We start from the raw sequence: 6,000 nt of genomic DNA, 5'->3' as shown, positions 1-6,000 counted from the left end.
AGAAGGTGCCTCTCATATATAGCGTTTACGCGTCCTCTCTCGCTCCTCACTGATCTACATAAAGAATGATGGAGCGGCAACAATGGGATAGTCTAGCCCTTCTTCTATCTTTCTTTATGTAGATCATTGAGGATCGAGGAGCGAGGGAGGACATATAAACACTGCTTGAGAGGGACCCACAGTAAATACTTTAAAAGTTGTATATAGTCTAATTAATGTTGATAGACAGAATGTTTAATGGATGTTGATAGGCAGATTGTTTAATAGATATTGATTGACAGTTTAATGGGTGGATGAGTGAATGGTCTGAAGAAGATGAATGGATAGAAGGTTGGATGGAATGTGCCTTATATTCTTGTTAAGAGAGACACTGATACAGCTCTCTGAGAGTAGTTGACACAGGTGTAATCAATTTAACTGGCTAGTCTTAAGAGAGCCAGCGTGTACTCTTAAAGCCTGAGACAGTAAATAATTTAAAAGTTGAATGTAGATAGTCTAATAAATGTTGATAGACAGAGAGTTTAATGGATGTTGATAGACAGATTGTTTAATAGATGTTGATAGACAGTTTAATGGGTGGATGAGTGAATGGTCTGAAGAAGATGAATGGATAGAATGTTGGATGGAATGTGCCTTATATTCTTGTAGAATGGAGAGACACAGCTCTCTACTGAGAGTAGTGGATACAGATACAGGTGTAATCAATTTAACTGGCTAGTCTTAAGAGAGCCAGCCTGAGACAGAGTAGATTGTTTAAAAGTTCAATGTAGAGCGTCTAATTGATGTTGTTGATAGGCAGACTGTTTAGAATGGGTGGATGAGTGAATGGTTTGAAGAAGATGAATGGATATAAAGTTGGATGGAATTAGGAGGACTTATTTTGATACTGTTGTGCGCAGAGGATACAGGGGAACAGAATATGTAGTCTTCAGAGAGGAGCCTGAGAGAAACTGACAGTTGGTGCCCAGGTGGCTGACCAGCTGGGGTAACATTCTAATTGCTGCCGTGATGTCATAATGAGCAATGTTAAGTCTATGGGGGAAATGGTGATAGTTTTTAACTAATAGTTTAAAAAGTATAAAAGTTACAAAGTTGAAAAATACAAAGCACATATGGCATAAGCAAGACCTACGCAACAAAGTTTGAAAGAAGTTTCTACGTTAAACGGTTGAAGCTGAATTGCGAGCGTTAGAAGAAGAAGTTTAATAATAACTAGAAATGCAATTCCAAGGAATTACCAGTGCATGAAAATGCAAAAATTTATAGATAAATAATGTAGATATGGTTACTAAGGTGTAGCTAGGGTAAACATGGTGGTTGCATAGTTTAAATAAAGCTGATAGTGTGAAGGTAGACAGTTTAAAGCTTGTTATGGTAAAAATGTTAACAAAGCTAACTATGTTAACAATGCTAACCAGGTTGATCAGCTAACTCAACTAATGATTTCTAACAGAAATGTTAAAAATGCTAACTATGCTAATAATGTTAACTATGTTAACAATGCTAACCAGGTTGATTAGCTAACTTAGCTAATCATTTCTAACAGTTATGCTAAAAATGCTAACAATGCTAACCAGGTTGATTAGCTAACTTAACTAATCATTTCTAGCAGTTATGCTAAAAATGCTAACTATGCTAACAATGCTAACCATGCTAGCTAGCTAACTTGCTACTGAGGACTTCTATTTGGAAACATTTGTTGATAGGGTATCTATGGTGGCCACTATCAGGAATAAAGAAGTTACTGTAGTAAAATCATGTTGGTTGCTATGGAAACGGTAATAAACGCATAATTTTAATGGTTGCTGTGTTGGTTGCTAGGTACATGGAGGTTTCATGTAGTTGACTGGAAGCATAGTTGATGATAACTGACAGTTGGAATGGTTGAACAGTTAAATAGTTGAGTAGTTTCAATGGTTAAATTATTTAATAGTGTATTATTACAGTGAGGACTTTTATTTTGAAACAGTTGTGGACAGAGGAAACAGTAACAGGATATGTAGTCTTCAAAGAGATTGTATGCTTTAAAGCCTGAGAGAAACTGACAGTTGGTGCCCAGGTGGCCGGCCACCTGGCGTAAGATTCTAATTGCTGCCGTGATGTCATAATGGGTAATGTTAAGTCTATGGGAGAAATTGTAAGAGTTTTTAACTAATAGTTTAAAAAGTATAAAAGTTACAAAGTTGAAAAATACAAAGCTCACATCGCGTAAGTAAGACCTACGCGACATAGTTTGAATGGAGTTGCTACATGAAGCGGTTGAAGCTGAATTGCGTGCGTTAGAAGAAGAACTAGAAATGCAATTCCAAGGAATTACCAGTGCATGAAAATGCTAAAAAAGATAGATAATGTAGATATGGTTACTAAGGTGTAGCTAGGGTAAACATGGTGGTTGCATAGTTTACAGAGAGTTGATAGTGTGAAGGTAGACAGTTTAAAGATGAAACATTCCAGTTCTAACTTAACTAATGATTTCTATTCATGTTAAAATGTTGATTAGCTAACTTAGCTAATGATTTCTAGCAGTTAAGCTAAAAATGCTAATTATGCTAGCAATGCTAACTTTACTAACAATGCTAACCAGGTTGATTAGCTAACTTATCGATGATTTCTAGCAGTAATGTTAAAAATGCTAACTATGCTAACAATGCTAAATTTGCTGACAATGCTAACCAGGTTGATTAGCTAACTTAGTTGATGATTTTTTGCAGTTATGCTAAAAATGCTAACTATGTTAACAATGTTAACCATGCTAACTAGCTAACTTGCTAGTGAGGACTTTTATTTTGAAACATTTGTTGCTAGGGTATCCATGGTGGCCACTATCAGGAAACAAGAAGTTACTGCAGTATAATCATGTTGGTTGCTATGGAAACGGTTATAAACACTTAATTTTAATGGTTGCTATGTTGGTTGCTAGGTACATGGAGGTTTCATGTAGTTGACTGGAGGCATAGTTGATGATAACTGACAGTTGGAATGGTTGAACATTTCAATAGTTGAGTAGTTTCAATGGTTAAATGATTTAATAGTGTATAATTGCAGTGAGGACCTTTATTTTGAAACAGTTGTAGACAGAGGAAGTAGTGAAACAGGATCTGTAGTCTTAATGAGATTGTATGCTTAAAGCCTGAGACAGAAGGTGCCTCTCATAGCGTTTACGCGTCCTCTCTCGCTCCTCACTGATCTACATAAAGAATGATGGAGCGGCAACAATGGGATAGTCTAGCCCTTCTTCTATCTTTCTTTATGTAGATCATTGAGGATCGAGGAGCGAGGGAGGACATATAAACGCTGCTTGAGAGGGACCCACAGTAAATACTTTAAAAGTTGTATGTAGATAGTCTAATTAATGTTGATAGACAGAATGTTTAATGGATGTTGATAGGCAGATTGTTTAATAGATATTGATTGACAGTTTAATGGGTGGATGAGTGAATGGTCTGAAGAAGATGAGTGGATAGAAGGTTGGATGGAATGTGCCTTATATTCTTGTTAAGAGAGACACTGATACAGCTCTCTGAGAGTAGTTGACACAGGTGTAATCAATTTAACTGGCTAGTCTTAAGAGTGCCAGAGTACTCTTAAAGCCTGAGACAGAGTAAATAATTTAAAAGTTGAATGTAGATAGTCTAATTAATGTTTAATTTAAAGTTTAATGGATGTTGATAGACAGATTGTTTAATAGATGTTGATAGACAGTTTAATGGGTGGATGAGTGAATGGTCTGAAGAAGATGAATGGATAGAATGTTGGATGGAATGTGCCTTATATTCTTGTAGAATGGAGAGACACAGCTCTCTACTGAGAGTAGTGGATACAGATACAGGTGTAATCAATTTAACTGGCTAGTCTTAAGAGAGCCAGCCTGAGACAGAGTAGATTGTTTAAAAGTTCAATGTAGAGCGTCTAATTGATGTTGTTGATAGGCAGACTGTTTAGAATGGGTGGATGAGTGAATGGTTTGAAGAAGATGAATGGATATAAAGTTGGATGGAATTAGGAGGACTTATTTTGATACTGTTGTGCGCAGAGGATACAGGGGAACAGAATATGTAGTCTTCAGAGAGGAGCCTGAGAGAAACTGACAGTTGGTGCCCAGGTGGCTGACCAGCTGGGGTAACATTCTAATTGCTGCCGTGATGTCATAACTAGAAATGCAATTCCAAGGAATTACCAGTGCATGAAAATGCAAAAATAGATAGATAATGTAGATATGGTTACTAAGGTGTAGCTAGGGTAGACATGGTGGTTGCATAGTTTACAGAGAGTTGATAGTGTGAAGGTAGACAGTTTAAAGATGAAACGTTCCAGTTCTAACTTAACTAATGATTTCTATTCATGTTAAAATGTTGATTAGCTAACTTAGCTAATGATTTCTAGCAGTTACGCTAAAAATGCTTATTATGCTAGCAATGCTAACTTTACTAAAAATGCTAACCAGGTTGATTAGCTAACTTAACCGATGATTCCTAGCAGTAATGTTAAAAATGCTAACTATGCTAACAATGCTAAATTTGCTAACAATGCTAACCAGGTTGATTAGCTTACTTAGTTTATGATTTTTTGCAGTTATGCTAAAAATGCTAACAATGCTAACCATGCTAACTAGCTAACTTGCTAGTGAGGACTTTTATTTTGAAACATTTGTTGCTAGGGTATCCATGGTGGCCACTATCAGGAAACAAGAAGTTACTGCAGTATAATCATGTTGGTTGCTATGGAAACGGTCATAAACACTTAATTTTAATGGTTGCTATGTTGGTTGCTAGGTACATGGAGGTTTCATGTAGTTGACTGGAGGCATAGTGGATGATAACTGACAGTTGGAATGGTTGAACAGTTCAATAGTTGAGTAGTTTCAGTGGTTAAATGATTTAATAGTGTATTATTGCAGTGAGGACCTTTATTTTGAAACAGTTGTGGACAGAGGAAGTAGTGAAACAGGATCTGTAGTCTTAATGAGATTGTATGCTTAAAGCCTGAGACAGAAGGTGCCTCTCATATATAGCGTTTACGCGTCCTCTCTCGCTCCTCACTGATCTACATAAAGAATGATGGAGCGGCAACAATGGGATAGTCTAGCCCTTCTTCTATCTTTCTTTATGTAGATCATTGAGGATCGAGGAGCGAGGGAGGACATATAAACACTGCTTGAGAGGGACCCACAGTAAATACTTTAAAAGTTGTATATAGTCTAATTAATGTTGATAGACAGAATGTTTAATGGATGTTGATAGGCAGATTGTTTAATAGATATTGATTGACAGTTTAATGGGTGGATGAGTGAATGGTCTGAAGAAGATGAATGGATAGAAGGTTGGATGGAATGTGCCTTATATTCTTGTTAAGAGAGACACTGATACAGCTCTCTGAGAGTAGTTGACACAGGTGTAATCAATTTAACTGGCTAGTCTTAAGAGAGCCAGCGTGTACTCTTAAAGCCTGAGACAGTAAATAATTTAAAAGTTGAATGTAGATAGTCTAATTAATGTTGATAGACAGAGAGTTTAATGGATGTTGATAGACAGATTGTTTAATAGATGTTGATAGACAGTTTAATGGGTGGATGAGTGAATGGTCTGAAGAAGATGAATGGATAGAATGTTGGATGGAATGTGCCTTATATTCTTGTAGAATGGAGAGACACAGCTCTCTACTGAGAGTAGTGGATACAGATACAGGTGTAATCAATTTAACTGGCTAGTCTTAAGAGAGCCAGCCTGAGACAGAGTAGATTGTTTAAAAGTTCAATGTAGAGCGTCTAATTGATGTTGTTGATAGGCAGACTGTTTAGAATGGGTGGATGAGTGAATGGTTTGAAGAAGATGAATGGATATAAAGTTGGATGGAATTAGGAGGACTTATTTTGATACTGTTGTGCGCAGAGGATACAGGGGAACAGAATATGTAGTCTTCAGAGAGGAGCCTGAGAGAAACTGACAGTTGGTGCCCAGGTGGCTGACCAGCTGGGGTAACATTCTAATTGCTGCCGTGATG

The sequence above is a fragment of the Sardina pilchardus genome, chromosome 2 (assembly GCF_963854185.1).
Source record: "Sardina pilchardus chromosome 2, fSarPil1.1, whole genome shotgun sequence".
Lineage (NCBI taxonomy): Eukaryota > Metazoa > Chordata > Actinopteri > Clupeiformes > Clupeidae > Sardina > Sardina pilchardus.
This window is presented reverse-complemented; position numbering follows the sequence as displayed.